Genomic DNA, 26,332 nt, shown 5'->3' on the forward strand with positions numbered 1-26,332 from the left:
CCAGATCTAGGGTTTCAGGGTTAGATCTTGAAACTTTTTCAAGATCATATAGAGGAAGACTAAAATAAATCAAAATTTATTTTTTAAAATCAAAAAATTTCTAGATCTAAGATCCTATTACATGATTATTACATAGCATTAAATCAGAAATTAAAATATATAAATATAGCATGAACTACATGTTGATCATATCAACATGTTTCTATACTACATCTAATGTATGTATTAAACAATAGATCAGATCTATTACCTTGCAAGTTAGACGTTCTAACCTTGTTGATCTGGGCTTGAGGATGATGTTGCAAGCCGCACATGCGTCCGGCCTCTAGGAGTCATCCACACGAGCCCACGAATCTCGATCAGAAGTCCTGCTTCAGAAAATCAGCACAGTATGCTAGTACTGCGCTGATCCTTCTTTGATGGTTGATCAGGTGCCTCCTTCTTCTTGATTTGGACTTTTCCAAAGATGGAAAGTAGAAGGAGGAGTTTTAGATCTGAGACGCTCTCAGGAAACTCAAGATGGAGGGAGGAAAGATATGAAAACAAAAACCCTAGAAGAAGACCCTCTTCTTCTTCACGTTTTTCTCTCTAGACACCCAAACTTGCATCTTTTATATCTCCACGACCCAAAGGTATTTCTCTCTGATTTTTGGATGGGCACAAAGGTCTCTCAAATCTCTAACTTTTTCTAAAATTTTACAAAGAAACTCATCTTATATAGAGAGATATGATAGAGTCCTTGTCTAGGTCAAACACCTAGTCAAGGCTTATCCAAACATGGCAAGTTAAGGGACGCCCAACTCTTGAGCACCTCCTTCATATTTTCATGCATGGATCACCAGAAAGGGTACACAATGTATATCCTAAAAGCCATAAAATTCCAAAAAAAAATTGGATAAATTTGGTGCAAAATTGAAAGAGTTTTGGATTTCTAAAACTCTATCTCATAGAATTCGAAATCCAAACTTATTCCTTTTAGATTTGATCCAAACCACCTTCTATGTAAGAAAGAAGAGAGGAGACCTTTTGTGAACGTGGGAGAGATCTGGGAGAGGGCTTTTGTCGCACAAAATAAGTGGAGATTGGCATTGAATAAGAGAGAGGGCGTGGAGAAGGCTTATGTGGCGCAAGGTGGAATCCTAGTCTTACTAGGATTCTGTCTTATGACTTGTTTTAATTTGGTTTCCCAAACCAAATCAAATCAAAATTAGATCAACCCAATTAAAATAGGTCTTAATCCAATTAAGAACTTAATTTAATCAGATTAAATTAGATTTAAATTAGATTTAATTTTTTAATCAAATTAGAAATTAGATTGACCCCAAGTCCTAGTTGAACTAGGACTAGTTTTTCCTTGCACTTGGCTTATCCAATAAACCAATTGGACTTGATCCAATCAAGCCCAAACCAAATCTAATTAAATCATATTTAATTAAACTTAATCTCAGCCCATTGGCTTAATCAAATTAAGCCAATCAGCAATCGAATTGTTAATAGATCCTCTTGCAACACTTGCACTGGATTAAATGTCAATCATATTGATCATTTAACCCTAGAACGATTCTTAATCATTGATCAACCATCTGATCGGATCATGAACTCTAATGTGTGTGACCTCATAGGTCCGAACGTAAGTCAGTAGCATAGGAATAAATTCCTATACCAATCGAAGTGACCATCTAGCAATGGTACCCGACGACGGATAGGTCGAATGTGTAGAACAACATCCTTAGAACCCATGCGGATATAGTTTTCATATAATTCATCCCCTTGACCAAATGATCATAGGACACCCCAGAGTTTAACTGTCAACTCTGATCAGGTTGTCCACATTGTATTTCAAAATATCAAATCCATCTGATGGATTACCCTGGCTAAGGTTTTGCTAAATTGAAATACAGCGACTCATTCTTCTCCAACTCTTGGAGTGGTCAATCCCATCTCGATCACACTCTGACTTCGCAAGTACTTGATTGTGCCCAGAAGCCTTTCGTCCCTGAATTAGAAATTCAGTTAGTCCAGTACCAAAGCACAGTGAGTTGCTTGCAAGTCACTGAGGCGATCTCAGGTCTAAGGAACACTTATACCTATATCCCATCAAAGATATTCTCGACAGTAGAATACTCTGGAGTTGGTCACGTTCAATGATGATGTACCCTTACATCTCACCTGTATGCCATACTAGTGTCTCCACACTCCTTGGTTAAGAGGACAACCAACCCATATGGCCTACAGCGACCTATGCTCGATAGAAGCTGTTGTCCTTATTAACAGCCTATCATTTGGTCGTGAACAGTTTTAAGGACTAATCGATAAATCCTCTCTTTATCGAATCTAAATAGTCCTAAGGACTTCATCATAACAACGGAGTTCATTAGAAGATGAAAGCTTATGATGAAAATGCCAAATATATTTTATTTATTAACAAATCAATTACAATACTTGGTTGCTCAACCGTCAACAGCTTGACGATTGGCTTTTTGGGACACATTTCCCAACAACTCCCACTTGTCCTAAAGCCACTCGGCACAGTATCTAATACCCATCTTCGACTTGTGGTTGTCGAACTCCTTTATTGCCAGGGCTTTAGTGAAGGGGTCGGCTAGGTTCTCCTTTCTGTCGATCTTCTGAAGGTCGACGTCACCTCGATCCACGATCTTCCGGACCAGGTGGAAGCGACGCAAGATGTGCTTCGTCCGCTGATGTGCTTTGGGTTCCTTCGCCTGAGCTATGGCACCAGTGCTGTCGCAGTAGAGCAGGACCGGACCATCGAGGGAGGGTGCTACTCCGAGCTCGTTGATGAATTTTCTCAGCCACACAGCTTCCTTCGCGGTATCTGATACTGCGATGTACTCCGCTTCACAAACAGAGTCTGCCACAGTATGCTGCTTGGAACTCTTCCAGCAGATGGCTCCACCATTCAGAGTAAAGATATAACCCGACACACTCCTGCTGTCATCATGGTCAGATTGGAAGCTGGAGTCTGTGAACCCCACAAGTTTCAGATCTGACTCGCCATAAACCAACCATTGGTTCTTAGTATTTCTCAAATACTTAAGGATGGCTTTAACCACTTTCCAGTGATTTTCTCCAGGATCAGATTGGTATCTACTCACTACTCCTAGTGAGTATGCCACATCTGGTCTTGTACATATCATGACGTACATGATAGATCCCACGACTGAAGCATATGGGACTCTACTCATACGTTCTCTCTCTTCAGGAGTTGTCGGACAATCCTTCGTAGAGAGAGAAATTCCTTGGCCTATCGGTAGATAGCCCTTCTTGGAATTCTCCATGCTGAACCTCTTCAGCATAATGTCTATGTACATGGACTGGGATAACCCAAGCATCCTTTTAGATCTATCCCTATAGATCTTCATCCCTAGGATGTAGGATGCTTCACCCAAGTCCTTCATGGAGAACTGTGATGACAACCAAACTTTTATTCCCTGTAGTGCGGGGATGTCATTTCCGATTAAGAGAATGTCATCCACGTACAAGATAAGGAATACCACAACTGGACCATTTGCCCATTTATAGATGCAGGGCTCTTCTCCATTCTTAATGAAGCCATACGTTTTGATCATCTTATCAAAATGCATGTTCCAACTCTGAGAAGCTTGCTTCAATCCATAAATGGATCTCTGAAGCTTGCACACCTTGGACTCATCTGTGGATGTAAACCCCTCAGGTTGTATCATATACACCTCTTCGGTCAGCTCTCCATTCAGGAAAGCTGTCTTTACATCCATCTGCCAGATCTCATAATCTAGATGGGCAGCTATTACAAGCATTATCCGAATAGATTTGAGCATTGCCACAGGGGAAAACGTCTCGTCATAGTCAATACCATAACGTTGACGATACCCCTTGGCTACCAGACGGGCTTTATAGGTCTCCACCTTTTCGTCTGCGCCCCTCTTCCTTTGAAGACCCATTTACACCCAATGGGTTTAACCCCTTCAGGTGGGTCAACCAATGTCCATACATCGTTGATCTTCATGGACTCCATTTCGGATTTCATGGCTTCAAGCCATTTCTCGAAATCAGGTCTCTGCATTGCATCCATATAGGTGATCGGATCCTCATTATTCTCATCAAGTTCGATGGGATCACCGTCCCGGACCAAGAAATCGTAGTATCTGTTCGATTGATGCGGTACTCTACCAGATCGCCTTAATGGTGCAGGTACATTGGGCTCCGGATATGATCTCCGAATATGATCTAATCATATCAGACTCAGGTTTAGCTATTGGTGTCGGTCCTTCTACCTGTTGAACTTCATCAAGTATAATCTTAGAGGCAACAGTTCCTTCACCAAGGAACTCCTTTTCTAAATAGATTGCCTTAAGGCTGACGAACACCTTTTGTTCATCAGCATGGTAGAAAAAATATCCTTTTGTCTCTTTGGGGTACCCTATGAATGAGCATTTGTCAGACCTAGGTCCAAGTTTGTTTGTGACTAATCGTTTGACATAGGCCGGGCACCCCCAGACCCTAAGGTGTGAAAGTGCTGGCTTACGTCCCGTCCATATCTCATATGGAGTCTTAATTACAGACTTACTTGGGATCCTATTTAACAGATAACAGGCCGATTCGAGTGCATATCCCCAGAAGGATATCGGCAAGCTAGTAAAACCCATCATGGATCGGATTATGTCTAACAGAGTCCGATTCCTCCTTTCAAACACACCATTATGCTGTGGTGTTCCTGGAGGAGTCCATTGGGAGAGAATCCCATTCTCTCCTAGATATGTGAGAAATTCACTAGAAAGGTATTCTCCTCCTCGATCAGATCGAAGAGTTTTAATACTCTTCTCAGTTTGTTTTTCTACTTCACTTCGGAATCGTTTGAACATTTCAAATGAATCCGACTTATGTTTCATCAGATAGACATATCCATATCGGGATAGGTCATCCGTGAAAGTTATGAAGTAGAAATATCCACCTCTAGCACTGGTGCTCATGGGCCCGCATACATCAGTATGTACTAGGCCCAAGAGCTCAGTAGCTCTCTCACCTTTTCCAGTAAAAGGTGACTTGGTCATTTTACCAAGAAGACAGGACTCACAGGTTGGAAGTGATTCACAATCACTAACTTCGAGGATTCCCTCTTGAGTCAACCTATTTATTCTGTTCTTGTTTATATGACCTAGCCTACAGTGCCATAAGTAGATATCTGACATACTATCTAATCTAGGGTGCTTGCCAGTTGAATAGACTACATTAACAGGTTGTGATAACATATACACATCATTGTTCAAATGTCCACAAAAAATAGTAACACCATTCTCAATGATATTATAAATTTATTTTTTTATTGAAATTTCATAATCATTTTTGGCCAGAAGGCCTACAGAAATGATATTTAAAAAGAAACTGGGACAGAAATGATAATCATTAAGAACAACGATATGGGATTCAAATACAAGTTTCAAGATTCCTAATGCTAGAACTGGAACTGGTCTTCCATCTCCAACGTTCAGGAACCTCTCGCCTTGCTCGAATCTCCTACTGACCTGCAACCCCTGCAACGAATTGCAAATATGGTAAGGGCTACCGGTATCCAATACCCAGTCAGTTATATCACAAATAGAGAAATTGCAAAGAGTTATCATATAAATATCTTGCCCAGCAACAACTTGCTGCTTTCTCTGCCTGTTCGGGTCTAGGGAGGCAATGTACTAGGGACAGTTCCTCTTCCAGTGCCCCCGCTTCTTGCAAAAGAAGCATTCAGCTTGACTCTTATCGGGTTTGATCTTTTTGGTCTGACACTGCACAGATGTCCCAGCCTGAACTTACACCTTCTTCACTTTCTTCTTCTTGTTCTTCTTTCCTTTCTTAAAGGGTCGAGAACCAGAAGACGAACCTCCCACTAAGTTCACCAACTCCTTATGGAGTTGGTGATCTTTCTCAAAGTTTTGAAGTAACCCCAGTAATCCGTGGTAGTTTACTTCAGGCTTTGTCATTCTATAATGAGTGAGGAATGGGAGATATGACTTGGACAGCGAGTTCAGTATTGCATCTTTCCCAAGCTTCTCATGCAAGGGAAAGCTGAGCTTGCTCAATCGTTCCATCAGCTCGATCATGTACAATACATGATCAGTGACAGAGGCACCATCCCGCATTTTGGCGTTGAAGATGGCACAACTAGTCTTGTGCCTCTCTACATCATCGGGTGTGCCAAAAGCATCCTCCAACACTTGAAGCATGTCCTTTGGCTGAGCTGTCTCGAATCTGCGACTGAACTCGTCGCTCATAGCAGCCAGCATGATACAGCGCACCGTGATCCGATCACTGAGCCACTTCTGGTAAGTGTCTCTGACTGTTCCACGTGCATTGACAGCTGGCTCCTCAGGTGCAGGATCCATTATCACATATAGGATCCGTTCATGCTCCAGGACTATCTTCAACTTTCGGTACCAGCTATCGAAATTGGGTCCCACCAACTTATTATTGTCCAACAATGATCGGAGCGATAGGGAAGTGGCCATATCTGCACAAAAGAGAACCATAACCTAATTAGTAATTGATTCATTAAACCTAATGATTTGAACTTTAATCAAAAGGTTTCTCCCACTATTTTATTCGAATTGATAGCCTCTACCTTCAATTCGAGGAATTATCCTAATTCCTTAGCGGGTACTAGAATCCACTTAGACTGCACACAAGCCCAACTTTGGTTGGCCAACCCATGTACATCTAAAGGTAGGTTCATAACCAATTGTTTCTCTAAACAATTTTTAGTAATTTTAATTTTGCCCCAGAAACCTAATCAGTAGGCTTTGGCCTCCACTGTAAGGATCCAGTTAGGTCCAACCATTAACATGATCATACTTGGTGTATCTAACCAACAAATGATTAAGCCCAACTTTGGTTGGCTCACCTAACCACTATTAGAGAGACACTTTCAAGTCATCATATGATGAGTGATAATTTCATTAGTCAACAAGCACCAGGCCTTTGGGTCTGCAATGATTATTGAGTTAATGGACTCATTATCAAACACCTTAATAGGAGGCTATGATTCAGTTATCTCCATAACTTTATCATTTTAAGGACCTAATAATTTTAAAGAATTTAAATAATATAGAAGATGAAGTCAGATGAACCAGCTTATCATGATCCTCCCACTGGCTTCACCAAGTCAGCTTAAGGGAGACCAGGGCTGGTCTAGGAGCACCTAAATCAGTCACACTGATTTACCTAGCTGACATGGGTCAGCTCGAATAGTCAAGTGATCTGATCAAAATATAATTTCACCAAGAGGCCAGGTAAGTTCGATCAGTGGGAGGGTTTGCCAAAGCTTGCCTTAGACACCATCAGAAATGGCCAGGTAAGCGGGCTCCCAATTAAAAACCACCGGTCTGGTTTACCTTAGACACCAACTGGTTTAATTAGTTTCGATTAGATCAACCTAACAGTTCGTGCTAGACCGCTTAGCCAAGAATCAAGTCCATTTGGTTCTCGTTAAAGACATGGACTTGACCAACTACAACTATTGTAATTGATCTAGAGAATCTTTGACCTAATCTAAGACAACAATTGATTAGATTTAGTCAATTCTCTAATTAAGTCCATCTTTAATCTAACCATAGGTCTAACCCAATTAATGGACCTAATTCTCACTAACCCATTAACCCAATGTGTTATGATTTGTGTCTTAGGTTCTTCAATTCACAATCCTAGAACCTAATCAAACAACTTCTTAATTCTTAATTAAGTTTTGGGCTGAGGGTTGGGTTTGGCTTTTCAAAAAATAATTTTCATATTTGTAAAATAATTTTATAATATGATTCTACCAACCATATTGCATGTTTGATTCATAATCAAGGTGCAAGTGAAATAAACATGAAACTACTTTAGATCTAATCTAAACAGGTTCATGTAATTGAAACAATTTCAACTTTAAACAATTTCTTTGCACAAAAATTATTAACAAAGAGATTTTATTTCAGATTTAAACATCTTTTAAATCTAATAAATCATAAATTTAATCTAGATCATATCTAACAAATTTATGATTAAAGATAGATCTACACAAACTAGGACAACCTTTGCACTGTAAGGGGTAAACCTTACAGCAGGACAACCTTGCAGTTTGTGATTGATCTAAAATTTTAATTTTAGATTTAATAATCAGATTATAAATTAGTTCTAATCTAAAAAATAATCTAAGCATGTATAAATAATCATATAATAAAGAACCTAGGCTCTGATACCAATTGAAGGAACCATATCTAGGGTTTCAGGGTTAGATCTTGAAACTTTTTCAAGATCATACAGCGGAAGACTAAAATAAATCAAAATTTATTTTTTAAAATTAAAAAATCTCTAGATCTAAGATCTTATTACATGATTATTACATAGTATTAAATTAAAAATTAAAATATATAAATATAGCATGAACTACATGTTGATCATATCAACATGTTTCTATACTACATCTAATGTATGTATTAAACAATAGATCAGATCTATTACCTTGCAAGTTAGATGTTCTAACCTTGTTGATCTGGGCTTGAGGATGATGTTGCAAGCTGCACATGCGTCCGGCCTCTAGGAGTCATCCACACGAGCCCACGAATCTCGATCAGAAGTCCTGCTTCAGAAAATCAGCACAGTATGCTAGTACTGCACTGATCCTTCTTTGATGGTTGATCAGGTGCCTCCTTCTTCTTGATTTGGACTTTTCCAAAGATGGAAAGTAGAAGGAGGAGTTTCAGATCTGAGACACTCTCAGGAAACTCAAGATGGAGGGAGGAAAGATATGAAAACAAAAACCCTAGAAGAAGACCCTCTTCTTCTTCACATTTTTCTCTCTAGACACCCAAACTTGCATCTTTTATATCTCTACGAACTAAAGGTATTTCTCTCTGATTTTTGGATGGCACAAAGGTCTATCAAATCTATGACTTCTCCTAAAATTTCACAAAAAAACTCATCTTATATAGAGAGATATGATAGAGTCCTTGTCTAGGTCAAACACCTAGTCAAGGCTTATCCAAACATGGCAAGTTAAGGGACGCCCAACTCTTGAGCACCTCCTTCATATTTTCATGCATGGATCACTAGAAAAGGGTACACAATGTATACCCTAAAAGCTACAAAAATTCCAAAAAAAATTTGGATAAATTTGGTGCAAAATTGAAAGAGTTTTGGATTTTTAAAACTCTATCTCATAGAATTCGAAATCCAAACTTATTCCTTTTAGATTTGATCCAAACCACCTTCCATGTAAGAAAGAAGAGAGGAGACCTTTTGTGAATGTGGGAGAGATCTGGGAGAGAGCTTTTGTCACACAAAATAAGTGGAGATTGGCGTTGAATAAGAGAGAGGGCGTGGAGAAGGCTTATGTGGCGCAAGGTGGAATCCTAGTCTTACTAGGATTCTGTCTTATGACTTGTTTTAATTTGGTTTCCCAAACCAAATCAAATCAAAATTAGATCAACCCAATTAAAATAGATTTTAACCTAATTTAAAACTTAATTTAATCAGATTAAATTAGATTTAAATCTGATTTAATTTTCTAATCAAATTAAAAATTAGATTGACCCAAGTCCTAGTTGAACTAGGACTAGTTTTTCCTTGCACTTGGCTTATCCAATAAACCAATTGGACTTGATCCAATCAAGCCCAAACTAAATCTAATTAAATTATATTTAATTAGACTTAATCTCAGCCCATTGGCTTAATCAAATTAAGCCAATCAGTAATCGAATTGTTAATAGATCCTCCTGCAACACTTGCACTAGGTTAAATGTCAATCGTATTGATCATTTAACCCTAGAACGATTCTTAATCGTTGATCAACCATCTGATCGGATCATGAACTCTAATGTGTGTGACCTCATAGGTCCGAACCTAAGCCAGTAGCATAGGAACAAATTCCTATACCAATCGAAGTGACCATCTAGCAATGGTACCCGATGACCGGATAGGTCGAATGTGTAGAACAACATCCTTAGAACCCATGCAGATATAGTTTTCATATAATTCATCCCCTTGACCAAAATGATCATAGGACACCCCAGAGTTTAACTGTCAACTCTGATCAGGTTGTCCACATTGTATTTCAAAATATCAAATCCATCTGATGGATTACCCTGGCCAAGGTTTTGCTAAATTGAAATACAGCGACTCATTCTTCTCCAACTCTTGGAGTGGTCAATCCCATCTCGATCACACTCTGACTTCACAAGTACTTGACTGTGCCCAGAAGCCTTCCATCCCTGAATTAGAAATTTAGTTAGTCCAGTACCAAAGCACAGTGAGTTGCTTGCAAGTCACTGAGGCGATCTCAGGTCTAAGGGACACTTATACCTATATCCCATCAGAGACATTCTCGACAGTAGAATACTCTGGAGTTGGTCACGTTCAATGATGATGTACCCTTACATTTCACCTGTATGCCATACCAGTGTCTCCACACTCCTTGGTTAAGAGGACAACCAACCCATATGGCCTACAGCGACCTATGCTCGATAGAAGCTGTTGTCCTTATTAACAGCCTATCATTTGGTCGTGAACAGTTTTAAGGACTAATCGATAAATCCTCTCTTTATCGAATCTAAATAGTCCTAAGGACTTCATCATAACAACGGAGTTCATTAGAAGATGAAAGCTTATGATGAAAATGCTAAATATATTTTATTTATTAACAAATCAATTACAATACTTGGTTGCTCAACCGTCAACAGCTTGACGATTGGCTTTTTGGGACACATTTTCCAACAGATGGAGATTCCTTCCTTTGTTTGTTTGATTTGAAATCCGAGGAAGAATGTAAGTTCTCCCATCATGCTCATCTCGAACTTCCCCTGTATGAGCTTTGCAAAATCTTGACAAAGAGTTTCATTAGTAGACCCAAAAATAATGTCATCAACATATATTTGTATAACTAATATATCATCTTGATTTTTTTTAATGAAAAGAGTTGTGTCTACATTTTCTTTTGAAAAACTATTGTTAAGTAAAAATTTGCTTAGCCTTTCATACCAAGCCCTGGATGCTTATTTCAAACCATATAGAGGTTTATTTAATTTAAAAATATGATTAGGAAAAGTATGATTTTCAAAACCTAAGGGTTATTCTACATAAACTTCTTCAGCAATATATCCATTTAAAAAGGCACTTTTGACATCCATTTGGAATAATTTAAATTTCATAAAGCAAGCATATGCAAGTAGAAGTCTAATTGCCTCTAATCTAGCAACAGGTGCAAAAGTCTCATCAAAATCAATTCCTTCTTCTTGATTATAATTTTTTGTAACTAATTTTACTTTATTTCTTATCACATTTTCATGTTTATCCAATTTATTCCTATATACCCATTTTGTGCCAATTATTGAGTAGTTTTTAGGTCTTGATACCCAGGTCCATACTTTATTTCTTTCAAATTGATTAAGTTCTTCTTGCATTGCATTAATCCAATTATAATCTTTTTCAGCTTCGTCTATAGTTTTAGGTTCAAGATGAGAAACAAAAGCAAAATGATTGAGTATATCTTTAAGTGAGGAACGAGTTCTTACACCATGTGTAGGATCACCAATGATTAGTTCCTTAGAGTAATTGTGATCATACCTCCATTCTTTGGGTAGATTATTTGTACCTTGAGGTTGTTCTTATCATTCTTCACCTTCCTCATCTTGTTTGTCTTCATGTTCTTCATCATCTTGAATTGTTGAATCTTTTAGATTGATCTCCTTTATTCCTTCTATAAGAGGATCTGCATCATCAAAACCTTCATTCTTTCTTGAAGGAAGATCGTTAGTTTCATCAAAGACAACATGAATTGACTCCTCTACTACTAAGGTTCTTTTGTTGAAAACTCTAAAGGCTTTACTAGAAGAGGAGTAACCAAAAAAAATTACTTCATCAGATTTTGCATCAAATTTTTTTAGTCTTTCTTTACCATTATTTAACACAAAGCATCGGTAACCAAAGACATGAAAATATGCAATGTTTGGTTTTCTTCTTTTCTAAATCTCATAGGGAGTTTTCTTTAAAATTTGTCTAATTAAAGCATGATTTAATATGTAACATGCCGTGTTAATTACTTCCGTCCAAAAATATCTTGGAAGGTTGCTTTCACATAGCAAGGTACGGGCCATTTCTTCAAGGGTTCTATTTTTTCTTTCTACTACCCCATTTTGTTGGGGTGTCCTAGGTGCCGAAAAGTTGTGCCCTATTCCTTTTTCATCATAAAACTTTTCAAAATCTTGATTTTCAAATTTGGTTCCATGATCACTTCGAATATTTTGAATTGAAAAACCTTTCTCATTTGTGACTTTTCGATAAAATTTAGAGAAAACTTGAAAAGTTTCATCCTTGTGTGCCAAAAAAAAAATCCATGTAAAATGAGAGAAATCATCAATAATTACAAAACCATATCGTTTTCCTCCTAGACTAGTAGTTCTAGTAGATCCAAATAAATCCATGTGCAATAATTCTAATGGCCTAGTAGTTGAAATAATATTTTTAGATTTGAATGAAACTCTTGTTTGTTTATCTAGTTGGCATGCATCACGAATTCTATCCTTTTCAAAGTTCAATTTGGATAAACTAATAACCAATTCTTTCTTAATGAGTTTTGAAAGTGAATGCATGCTAATATGTGCAAGCCTACAATGCCAAAGCCAACTAGTCTCATTAATCTTGGCATTCAAGGATACAAGACATTGCATGTTTATTTTGGATAGATCATTCAAATCTACCATATAAATATTGCCATGTCTATGCCCAACAAATTTAATGCCTTCATTAACAGGACTAGTTACAATGCAAATAGAAGATTCAAAAATAACTTTGTATCCTTTATCACAAAATTGACTGATGCTTAATCAATTATGTTTTAAACCATCTACTAATAAAATATTTTTAATATACTTGGAGGGAGTAATACCAATGTTACTTATACCGATGATCTTTTCTTTGTCATTGTCTCCAAAGGTGACCATCCCTCCATTTTTAGCATCAAGTGTGATGAATTGAGATTCATCACCAGTCATGTGTCTTGAGCATCCGCTATCAAGATACCATTTCCGGTTTGCTCCTTGAGATGCTAGACACACCTGCAAGCAAAAATCAAGTTTTTACTTTAGGTACCCAAGCTTTCTTGGGTCTTTTTTGGTTAGTCACAATGGTTCCTTTTGGAACCCATATTTTTTTTGCATTAGAATTTAAGAATTTATTAGAGAGACAAGTGTATGACTTGTGACCTATTTTACCACATTTGAAGCAAGTAATGTTTGAGAACTTGTTGTTTGAAGAGTTTACATAGATATTTTTTAGAAACTTTTATTTCTTTAAGGGGTTGTAACCAAGACCAGCCTTATCATAAACAACCTTTTGATTTTCAAGAATCATATTAAGTTTATTAGAACTTAAGGTGAATTTTTCAACTATTAATTTTAGCTTGGTAATTTCATTCTTTAAGTTCAGATTTTCTTGAAGTAGGGTAGATTTTTTATTTGAAATGCTCTCATTTTATTTTAGTAAAGATTGATTCTTTAATTTTAACTCTTTATTCTTTACCCCTAGCTTCTTTAGTTCATCAATTAAATCATAAAAAGCTTCATGAAGTTCTTCAAAGGTAAAGTCAACAGGAGTTACAGAAGGCACAAGTTGGTTTGTTCATTTGAGTCTTCTTCTTCGGAGCTTGACTCATCACTTCCACTCCAAGTAGCCATCATGGCCTTCTTCTTGTACTTCTTGGGACCTTTCTTCAATTGTGGACATTCAGACTTAAAATGTCCCAGTTTCTTGCATTCGTAGCAAATAAGGGGTTGTTCTTTATCCTTTTCTTTGCTATGTTCTCCTTTTGTGGATGGCCTTTTTCTCATTCCTTATTTCTTTTTCCTCAAAAATTTCTTAAACTTTCTAGTAATGAGAGCCATTTCTTCATCCTGCTCTTCATTTTTCGTATCATCAATTTCTTCATCAAGTTGAGCCATGGATTTGAGGGTGATTGTCCTCTTCTTTTTGACTTCTTCTTCTTGATGTTGTTTCATGCTCAGCTCATGTGTCATCAGTGATCCTAGAAGCTCTTCCAAGGGTAGGATGTTCAGATCCTTGGCTTCTTGGATAGCGGTCACTTTGGCTTTTCAAGTTCTTGGTAAGGACCTAAGAATCTTCCTCATGAGGTCACTATTAGAATAAGACTTACCAAGACTTTTAAAACCATTTATAATATCAGTAAAGCGAGTAAACATTTCAGTTATAGATTCATCATGCTCTATTTTAAAAAGTTCATATTTATGCATGAGCATGTTAATTTTGGATTCTTTTACTTGATTAGTTCCTTCATGAGTTACTTCTAATCTATCCTAATTTTCTTAGCAGACATGCAAGTTGAAATATGATTGAATATATTAGCATCTAGGGCACAATACAAGACATTCATGGCTTTAGCATTTAGTTGAGCCATTTTTTTATCAACCTCATCCCATTCTTTTTCAGGTTTGGTTGATTCCGCACCATCAATTATTTTAGTGGGTGTGTGTGGTCCATTTACTATGATACTTCACATATCATAGTCAAGTGCTTGAATGAAGATTTTCATCCGAGCTTTCCAATAGTTATAGTTTGACCCATTGAAAGTGGAGGTCGGTTAGTGGACTGCCCCTCGGTTAGAGAAGTGCCAACTTGAGTTGCCATAGATCTTTAGCTCTTTGATTGGTTAAATCAAAGTAGGGCAAGAGCACCGGGCTCTGATACCACTTGTTGCCCAGCTATGTAATCCAAAAGGGGGGGTGAATTGGATTTCTAAAAATTTAAACTTAACTTACAACTTATGAAGAATATTTAACAATAGCAAGATAAGTAAGGAGAGTGTAATTGATGCAAGGGTAATGGTTGGATGCAAGAATGCAAGAGAATAAAGAAGTTTAAAAGGAAAGCAATTAAGTACAATACAAACAAAAAGATTTATAGTGGTTCGGTGCCAATCTTGCACCTACATCCACTCTCCAAGCTCCTACTTGAAAATTCCAATCCATTAAACAGTATTCAACCTGAATACACTCGTCGGAACCTCCGACTCTAGCTATTCCAAGCTAGAACACTTATTTTTTGGGTACAAGCCAATCCAATACAATTCGATTCAAGGTTCGGATCAACCTTCCCACATTTTGAAACTCTTCCAAAATAAAAATAATAACTCAAAAAGAGTATTATAGTTAATTGCACAGAAATACAGATGAAGCTCCTTTAATGAGCGAATAAAGCTTTAAATACACTTTACACAATTAGAAGGAAGCTCTTCTTGATTTTCTCAAGGTGGTTGGAGATTTTAATGAACTTTTGAGGAGTTGGTGAACTTGAAATAAAGGCTTCTTGAACTCTTTTTGTCGGCTCTTGCTTAGGGTTGACAAGAATGCTTGAAGAACCTTTTTCCAATCTTTCTCTTTTCTCTCTCTTTTTTTTTTTGATTCCCTCCTTTAAGTCCCTTTATATAACTTCAAATAATGGTGGAGAGTAATCTGGACTGAAATAGAGCCGTTAGAGCACATTAAATGAGCATTAAATTCAATTGAAATGGATTAAAAATTAGCCGTTGCAAAACTTTTCCGTCACAGGGGTCGACTCATAGGGTCGATTCATGCTCATGGGTCGACTCATGGGGTCGATCTCTGTGGAAAAGAGTAAAAAATGACTGTTCTGTAATTTTGGCCTGTAGAGCAGTAGAAGTCGACTCATAGGGTTGACTCATGTCAAGGGATCGACCCATGGAGTTGACTCACAGAGTGTGCCAGCCAAAATTTCAGTGTGCCGTTCAGCCCTTTAAGCCATGAGTCGACTCATGGGGTCGACTCAAAAATAAAAATTTGATTTTTTTATAAAATACACTTCCAAAAATATTAAAATTTTCTCCAATAGATTGTACGTCTTTAGTTCTTACTCTTGAGACTTCTGAATCAGGTCTTGACAAAATTATGATTTTGCCCTTGAAATGCAATAAGTCTTTTTTCAAGCCAAAATCATTAGTAATCTCCTCAAATGCTTTGTAATCATCAAAATCAATTCAAGGAGCAATAAGTTTGGTTTAAGTTTGAATTCAAATTAGATTTAAATTCAAGTTTGAACTTAAACCTTGTCTTTGGATGAGGTTGGTTTCATTCTAACTCCCTTGGACGCCAACCTTAAGAAGCCCTTCTTTTTTTGTGCATGTGACAAGAGATTCCACCAAATAAGAGAGGAAGAATTTTGGGTTGTGCATGAGAAAGAGTAGGGCATCCTCATCTTCATGTGAGAATAGATCTAGGGTTCTAGATCTAGGGCGTGGGCTCCTGGAAGAGAGAAATAGTGTTCTCTAGATTTCTTCCTCCACCACTTCTTCCTCCTATCCTTCTTCTCCTCTTAGAGTATCCGAGATATCTGAAGAAGGAGCCACATCAGCTATTAGGAGTAGAATTCTGCAAGGGAGCTAACACCCCAGAGATTTCATCAAACCTCTGATCGGATCAGAAACCCCGTGTGGATACCTGTGGAGGCCAGACATCTGTGTGGCTAGAAGAACCTGATAAATCCATGATCATCAGCTACGGTGTAGATCGATCCATACTCATGTATTGGGATCTAATCTCAATTTTATGGTAGATGTGATCTATAGCATAGATATGATCTATGGTTTTTAGATTTCATATTATGCATGCTTGTAGTGTCATATGATCCATGCTTAGGTAGTTTTTAGATTAGATCTAATACATACTAGGTTAAAGTGTTTAATCTAGATCCATTCCACTATGTTAAGATTAAAAAAATTTTAAATTGCATGCATGAAACTATCTGCTTACTTTCAATGGTATCAGAGCATAATCTTAAAAATTTTTTAAATTACATGCATGAAACTACCTGCTTACTTTCAGTGGTATCAGAGCATAATTTTTGACATGAACATAAATGCATGAATTTGACATCTAATAAATCAGAAATAAAAATGATTTGATCTGATATCTGATAGTTTAGATCAAAATTAATTGATTAAAAGATTGCACGGACTGATATAAGGTTATCCTACTATAAGATTTATCCCTTACAATGAAAAGGTTGTCCTAGTATGTGCTGATCCATTTTGAAAAAATAATTTAAAATTATTTTAATTATTATAATTAAATCTAAAATTATGAATAAGTTTAGATTAGATATAAAAAAAATTTATGATTTATTTTATTACTATTTTAATATAATATTTTTAGATCTAAAAATTAGTTTCAAGATCTGAATTATTTGTTACATATGATATTATTCGTTTAGATCTAAATTTTGTTATTATATATGTGATGTATAAATCTCATTTAGATCTGATTTTTCATATCTAATTATTAAATTTTGATCTAAAAAAATTAGTTTACGATCAGTTATTATGTTTAAACATGAATTTAAGGCAAAGGATTAGCTCGAATCTAGTCATTTGACTAGGTTAGACCTAGGATTTAAAATTAAATGCATAATGAACTAAATTGAGCAATTGATCAAATCTAACCAAAAATTGATTTGGATTAGGTCAAGATTACTTTAGATCAAACACAATAGTTATAACTGATCAAGTTCATATCTTTGATTATAACAAATGGACCTGATTGTTAGCTCAGTGGTTGAACCCGAATCCTTAAGCTAACCAAATCAAAATTGATAAATCAATTGGTGTCTAAAACAAGTGGTTGAAAGAAATTTTTAATTGGGACTGTTTTCTTTTCTAGCTAATTGCGTTGGTGTCTAAGGAAAGAAATGAGGATCCTCCCTCCAATCTTCACTCACTTAGTCAATGTGGTCAATCTATTTTCGATTAGGTCGCTTAGTGATTTTAGTTCACCCATGCTATCTAGGACTAATTAAGGTGTCCCTAGACCAGTTTTATCTCTTATCTTCTTTGTTGACTTGTTGAAGTCAGTGAGAAGATTTGACTGCTGATTGAATTTTTGGTTCTAATGCATAAAAATAAAATTTCTAAATTATTAGATCCTTAAAATGATATTGTTATAGAGATAACAGGTTCATAGCCTCCCATTAATGTAGATGGTAATAGATCCAATAGTCTTGATAAATATTGGAGGTGCTATATGTCTGATGTTTATTTAGATATTGAAATTATCATCCACAATATGATGACCCTATTATGACTCAATGATGGATGGGCAGGCTAGCTGAGTCATACTCGAGCCTGATCATTTATTAGTTAGATGCACTGGATATATTTATATTAATAGTTGGATCTAATCAGAATTTTCAGTGAACGCATCACACGTCTATTGAAGAGCAACCTGGGGTAAAATATTTTACTAAAAATTATTTAAAAAAATAATTGGTTAAAAATCTATCCATAGATATATATGGGTTGGCCGAGCCACACTTGGACCCATATGCAGTTTGTATGGATTCTAGTACCTGCTAAGGAATCGAATAAATTTTTCAAATTGGAGGTAGAAGCTATCAATTTGTATAAAATAGTAGGAGGAATCTTTAGACTAAAGTCCAAATCTTTAAGATTGTATAATTCATATACTAAATAGTTTTTATTTTTTTTTCAATAATGGCTAATACTTTGTTGCTCCACTCACTATTAAATAGTGACAAGCTTATAAGACCCAACTTCGATAGCTGGTATCGAAAGTTAAAAATTATTCTGGAGTATGAAAGGATTCTGTATGTCCTTATGGATCCTGCACCTGAAGAACCCATGGCAAATGCATATGGTACGGTTAGAGATGCTTATCAGAAGTGGCTCAATGACTATATAATGGTGCATTGCATTATAAGGATGATGATAAACGATGAATTTAGTGATAAGTTTGAGGATGCACAGCTAGAGGAGATGTTTAAAAAGTTGAACGAGTTCTTCGGCACCTCTGAGGATGCTGAAAGACACAAAACCTCCTATACAGTGTTTAACGTTCGGATGCGAGAAAGAGTGTCGGTTATGGATCATGTTGTCACGCCCCAAACCCGGGACATAACACGGCCATGCTACCGAGGGATGGACCTACGAGAACACGAAGCCAAAATTCATCTTCTTAAATATAATAACAGGTGTATCTCAAATAAATGTAATAATAAAGTTCAATTCAATTATTTAATTAAACCAAAACTAGTTCAGAGCATCTAAAACCAGAGATAAAATAATTCAAGTCTTAAAATTTATAATGACTACAATCCAAAAACATAAACTAAATTTCTAGAGCAAAATTTCTAAACTTGCTTTGCTGATCTCCAAGCCTGGATTCTCTTTCCTTCGATCCTAGCCTTATTTCTCTGTACATGAAAGAGAAAACAAAAAGAATATGAGCTACACTAGCTCAGTAAGTAGACTTCCGCTTCCTTATCGGATCAAGCATAAGTTTTCTATGATAATTTATCATTTAGCAAATAACAATTATTGCAAAAATAAATATTTCATAGAGCATATAATAAAATAAGTTATAAGCTCATCATGCATGCATAAATCATGTATATTTCACAATTATGAATCGTAAATCATTTTCATCATGTATTCATGTCATGTTTCAAAACATTGCTCACAGATATTCGTGCTAAGGTCACTATTATACCCGTGATAGGGCCATGTTTCTTAATCGACAGAGTTCTTAATTCTTGTGCCAACTTTATACCTGCTGGCAGGGCCATATTTCATGTGGATGCTAGCTCCGGATGTCGACCTTCCCGTAGAGATTCATTCATAGCCATCTGAGAGCCTTTGAAATCATTATATCTTTTTCTTAAAGCATACATATACATAGATGGAAAAATAATGAAATTCATGTTTCATAATTATGCTATTTTCATAAGACATATTCATGAAATTAATGCTCATAATAAAACATACTTTTTCATATCACATATGCCGATCCTTATTTTATGAAAAATTATGATTTCATCAATAGCAATTCTTTGCATAAAAATATGATCATTTAAAAATAAATAAGGAACATAGGATCTACTTACCTCGATCATCCAGGACCTTTTAATCTTCCTTAAAAGAATCAGACAGTCCTATTTAAAATATTAAATCATTAATAAATTTCATATTTTTAATAAAATTACATAATATAAAGAAATGACCAATTTGATAGTCAGTCCAATAAATCTCTCCCTTCGGCTCTAACCCGATTTAAGGTCATAGGTCCCTAAAAGTGAAGAAGATAGCCTAATAAGGGATTCATAGGATTTTTTTATTTTTTATTTTTAGAGAGAGAAAGTAGAGAGAGAAGTAGAGAGAGAATGAATCCAATTTTAGAGAGAGAAAGACTTTAGAGAGGGATGAGAGAAACTTTCTCTCACATATATATATATATATATATTTATTTATATATATATATTTTCTTTTTCTTTTTTTTTTCTTTTTCTTTTTAGAGAGAGACAATAGAGAGAGAGAAAGAGAGAGAAAGAGGGAAGAGAGGAAAATTTTCTCTTTTTCTTATTATTATTATTATTATTATTATTTATTTTTTTTTCTATTTTTGTATTTTTTTTGCTTTTCTTTTTCTTTTTCCTTTTTCTTTTCTTTTTCTTTTTCCTTTTTCTTTTCTTTTTTCTTTTTCCTTTTTCTTTTCTTTTTCTTTTCTTTTCTTCTTCTTCCCAGGCTTTCATTGGGCCGAAATAGGGGACCTAGAGGTCCCCGTGCCTTGACCGGCCGATCACGGCCATATCATGGCCGGTGGTGGCCGGCGGCAACGGCCGACTCTCCCGGGTTCGGAGAGACCAGAGCCGGTGGTCGGCGTGACCGCCGGCGCTGAAAAATCAGAGGAAAGAGGCGGCGAACAGGGGGTTTCCTTCTCCAACTAAATCCGACGACACCCGTCACCGGCCATCATGCTCACAGGCACGAGAAAGAAGGGAGAGAAGAGAGGGAGAGGAGGAAGACCTTACCACAACCTCCGGTGACCCCCACCAGCGTGAAATCGCGGCGAACACAGGTCGAGGAGTCGCGGCTTCAAACGAGAAAATCAGAGAAAAATCTCCGGCAATCGGCGGCGACTGATGGATCTACCAATAGAGGAGAGGAGAAGGGTTCTTATAGAGCTCGTCCTAGGGTCTTTCAATGGCTCTAGGACTCCGATTCTTGATCGGGGAAGAGGAAGACTCCGATCGGGAGTCTTCCTGCTCTATTTTTTTTTCTTTTTTTTTTTTAACAGGGCTAGTGGGCTGGGCTTTCACATTCTACCCCCCTAAAAAAAAAATTTCATCCTCGAAATTTAACATACCTTCATTTTCAAATAAGTGTGGATATCTCATCTTCATATCGTCTTCAAGCTCCCAAGTAGCCTCTCTCTCTTCATGATTACTCCAATGAATCTTTACGTATGGAATGGTATGCCGTCTTAGAACTTGCTCTTTTCGGTCAATAATTCACAGAGAAAATTCTTCATAGGTTAGATCTTCATGAACTTGCAATGGCTCATACTTTATCACACTGTTTGGATCAGGTACAAACTTCCTCAGTAGTGAAACATGAAAGACATTGTGCACTTTGGATAAATCTGGTGGTAAAGCTAGTTCGTATGCAACATCTCCTACTCGATTTAAAATTTCAAAAGGTCCAATATATCGCGGACTCAGCTTGCCATATCTCCCGAACCTCATGACACCCTTAGTAGGTGATACTTTTAGAAAAACATGATTACCGACCTGAAATTCTAATTCTCTTCTTTTTCTATCTGCCCAACTCTTTTGTCTATCCTGAGCTGCCTTGAGTCTTCTCTTGATTAGATAAATTTTGTCTCTGGCGTCTTGAACTAACTCGGGACCAATTAATTTCTTTTCACCCACTTCATCCCAATACAGAGGGGATCTACACTTTCTTCCATATAGGGCTTCATAGGGTGCCATCTGGATACTAGAATGAAAACTGTTATTATATGCAAATTCAATCAATGCCATATGATTATCCCAATGTCCTCTGAAGTCAAAAGCACAAGCTCTTAACATATCCTCCAGAGTTTGAATTGTCCTTTCAGATTGGCCATCGATCTGAGGATGGAATGCAGTACTAAGCCTCAATTCTGTTCCCAAGGCATCTTGAAAACTTTTCCAAAACCTAGATACAAATCGTGGGTCTCGATCAGATACAATACTTATTGGAACACCATGCAGACGTACAATTCTATCAATATACATCTGGGCTAACTTATCAAGCGGAGTGCCAACTCGAAAAGGTAGAAAGTGAGCTGATTTAGTAAGCCGATCAACAATCACCCACACTACATCATTTTTTCTTGTTGTCCTTGGAAGTCCAGTAACGAAATCCATCGTGATATGTTCCCATTTCCATTCTGGTATCTCTAATGGTCTTAGCAGACCAGCAGGTCTTTGATGTTCGACTTTTACTTGCTGGCATACCAAGCATTGAGATACAAACTGAGCTATCTCCTGCTTCATTCCATTCCACCAGAAGAGTTGTTTTAAATCTCTATACATCTTTGTACTACCGGGATGAAAAGAGAAACGGGATTTATGGGCTTCTTCCAAAATTTTTCTTTTTAGTTCAGGATCACCTGGTATACATAATCTGTTCCCAAGATAAAGAGTTCCATCCGTATGGAGTCTAAACTCAGTTCGTAATCCTTTCTCCATGTCCTCCTTAATCTGACATAAATGAATATCACTTTGTTGAGCCATTTTTATCTGTTCGATCAATGCTGGTTGTACCATTAAATTTGCTAACACATTCTTAACATCAGAACAGGTCACTTCAATTTGCAAATCTTCAAGATCCCTAAGAATTTATTGCTGAAAGGATAGCAGAGTCCTCACATTCGCTGAAGACTTCCTACTAAGTGCATCTGCCACCACATTAGCTTTTTCAGGGTGATATTTAATACTTAGATCATAATCTTTTAATAGTTCAAGCCACCTTCTTTGTCTCATATTCAGCTCTTTTTGAGTAAATAAATATTTTAAGCTTTTATGATCAGTAAAGATTTCACATGATTCTCCATATAAATAGTGTCGCCAAATTTTTAAGGCAAAAATAATAGCTGCTAACTCCAAATCATGGGTCGGATAATTCTGCTCATAGGCTTTTAGTTGTCGAGAAGCATAAGCTATGACCTTATTATTCTGCATCAACACACAACCTAATCCTTTCTTAGAAGCATCACTATAAATGACAAATCCTCCTTCATTAGATGGTAGAACAAGAACTGGAGCAGATATCAATCGTTGCTTCAGATCTTGAAAACTCTGCTCACATTCACTGCTCCATTCAAATTTTATTCGTTTCTGAGTTAAGCGAGTCAGAGGAATTGCAATTTGAGAAAATTCTTTGACGAATCTTCTATAATAACCAGCCAAGCCTAAGAAGCTTCTAACTTCCATCACATTAGTCGGACGAGGCTAATTTACCACGGCTTTTATCTTCTTTGGATCGACTGAGATTCCTTCCTTAGATATTACATGATCGAGGAAGACAACACTATCCAACCAGAATTCACACTTGCTAAGCTTGGCGAAGAGCTTCTCTTTTCTCAAGGTCTAAAATACAATCCTCAAATGTCTCTCATGTTCCTCTATATTTTTAGAATACACTAGGATATCATCAATAAAAACAACAACGAAGTGATCTAGATACGGCTTGAAAATCCTGTTCATCATATCCATAAAAACAGCCGGTGCATTGGTTAGTCCAAAAGGCATTACTAAAAATTCATAATGGCCATACCTGGTTCTAAATGCAGTCTTAGGTACATCTTCATCTCTAATTCTTAGTTGATGATAGCCTGATCGTAAGTCAATTTTGGAGAAAACTTGAGCACCCTGAAGTTGATCAAATAAGTCATCTATTCGTGGAAGAGGATATTTGTTCTTTATGGTTACCTTGCTCAACTCCCGATAGTCAATGCATAATCGCATGCTTCCATCTTTCTTTTTCACAAATAACACAGGAGCTCCCCAGGGTGATGTACTTGGTCGGACAAACTTTTTTTTCAAAAGTTCTTGCAGTTGATCCTTTAATTCTCGTAATTCTACGAGAGCCATCCGGTAAGGAGGTTTCGAAATAGGTCTGGTTCCTGGGGTGATATCAATTTTAAATTCAACCTCGCACTCTGGGGGCAGTCCGGGTAGTTCATCTGGAAAAATATCAGAAAATTCCTTGACAATTGGAATCTCATCCAACTTTATCTTTTCCTTCTCGACGTCTATTACGTGGGCCAAAAATGCTTTGCATCCTTTCCTTAAAGCTTTTCTTGCGTTCATGATTGAGATAATATCCAAGGATTGTTTGGATTCCTTATTATGAACTTCGCCTTGAAAGAAGAATTGTGGTTCATCTGGAATTTGAAATACCACTCTTTTTCCAAAACAATCAATATGTGCATGGTATGAAGATAACCAGTTCATCCCAAGAATAACATCAAAATCATACATATTTAGCTGAATCAAATCTGCTGCTAATTCTTTTTCTTCTATTTGGATTATGCAATTCTTGAAAATAATATCAGCAACAACAATATTTTTAAAAGGTGTGCTAACATATAATGGTTCATTTAGTTTTTCAGGCACACAATTCAAAGAAGTAGCAAACTTGAGAGATATAAAAGAGTGTGAAGAGCCAGAATTGAATAACACACGAGCATAAATAGAATTGACTGGGATAATACCTGTCACCACTTGATCATTTGCATTGGCCTCCTGCTAGTTTAAAGTAAATACTCGTGCATTTCCTTTTTGTTTTTGATCAACCAGTTTGCTAGATCTAGAGTTATCTCTTTTCTTATTTGGGCAATCACGAGCCATATGTCCTTTTTCACCACATAAGAAGCATGCTCCAATCCTCTTGAGACAAGATCCATTGTGATTTTTTCTACAGTAGGAGCAGGATGAAGATTCTTTCTTCTTATCAGAGTTATTATTTTTGAAATTTTTCTGCTGATCCTTTAGATTTTCTGCTGATCTCGATCTCTTCTTATCTCTTCTTTCTAGTTCTGCTCTTTTCAATTCAGATTCCACTTTCAAAGCTCGCTCCAGTACGTCCTTGTAGTTATTGAAAATATGAGAAGACAGACGGGATCAAATTCCATATCTTAGACCTTGTTCAAATCTGTTAGCTTTACTCCTTTCAAATTCCATAAGTTGAGGGCAGAAGCGGCCTAGCTCATTAAACTTGTTAGCATATTCTAGCACCGTCATATCATCCTTTTGCTTTAAGGCTAGAAACTCATTTTCTTTTACCAACCTCATTGTCCTCGAAAAGTACTGGTCATAAAATATCTCTTTGAATTCTTCCCAAGTGAGCTGATCATCATTGTTCCCATAGGCAGCTTTTATTGCAGTCCACCAAAACTCGGCATTTTCTTTTAACATAGGGATGGCTAATCGGACCTTCACATTCTCAGGGTATTGCAGGGCATCAAACATCTTTTCCATCTCTCGAATCCATATCTCTGCAGCCATAGGATCAGATCCACCCTCAAATAGAGGTGGGTTGAGCCTTCTGAATCTCTCATAGTATGACTCCATAGATAATGTCGGTCGAGGAGCAGTCTGTGCCTGCTGCTGAATAAGCTGAGCCACCACTTGACATACACCAGCAATGTCCGCCTGTGTGGCTGGTGCGTCAGGAGCCCGCTCAGCTGGTTGATTGTCAGCTCCTCATGATGTTAGTCTTGCTCCTCTTGCTCCTCTTGTCCTAGCGGCCATATTTGTCAAAGTCTCGCCCTCCCTATTGCTCATCGCTTCCTATTCAAATGTCAATCATTATTACGTTATTTTATAACAGAGTTACAGTACAGTTAATAATTTAAGTCAAAGTCTAACTATGCATAACCTAGCTACTCACTGTTAGGTTTTTAAGTTCTATCCTTGATTTAAACCTATTGCTCTGATACCATAATATGTCACGCCCTAAACCTGGGACATAACACGGCCATGCTACCGAGGGATGGACCCACGAGAACATGAAACCAAAATTTATCTTCTTAAATATAATAACAGGTGTATCTCAAATAAATGTAATAATAAAGTTCAATTCAATTATTTAATTAAACCAAAACTGGTTCAGAGCATCTAAAACCAGAGATAAAATAATCCAAGTCTTAAAATTTATAATGACTACAATCCAAAAATATAAACTAAATTCCTAGAGGAAAATTTCTAAACTTGCTTTGCTGATCTCCAAGCCTGGATTCTCTTTCCTTCGATCCTAGCCTTATTTCTCTGTACATGAAAGAGAAAACAAAAAGAATATGAGCTACACTAGCTCAGTAAGTAGACTTCCGCTTTCTTATCGGATCAAGCATAAGTTTTTTATGATAATGCATCATTTAGCAAATAACAATTATTGCAAAAATAAATATTTCATAGAGCATATAATAAAACAAGTTATAAGCTCATC

General features: G+C 36.8%; 1 pseudogene; it reads right to left on the reverse strand.

Moving 5' to 3' along the window:
* LOC140858793 (uncharacterized) overlaps positions 1-25,671 on the reverse strand; it is a 56,532-nt pseudogene extending 30,861 nt beyond the window's left edge.
* Between the last annotated feature and the right edge of the window lie 661 nt (positions 25,672-26,332).

The sequence above is a fragment of the Elaeis guineensis genome, chromosome 6, assembly GCF_000442705.2.
Source record: "Elaeis guineensis isolate ETL-2024a chromosome 6, EG11, whole genome shotgun sequence".
Classification (NCBI taxonomy): Eukaryota; Viridiplantae; Streptophyta; class Magnoliopsida; order Arecales; family Arecaceae; genus Elaeis; species Elaeis guineensis.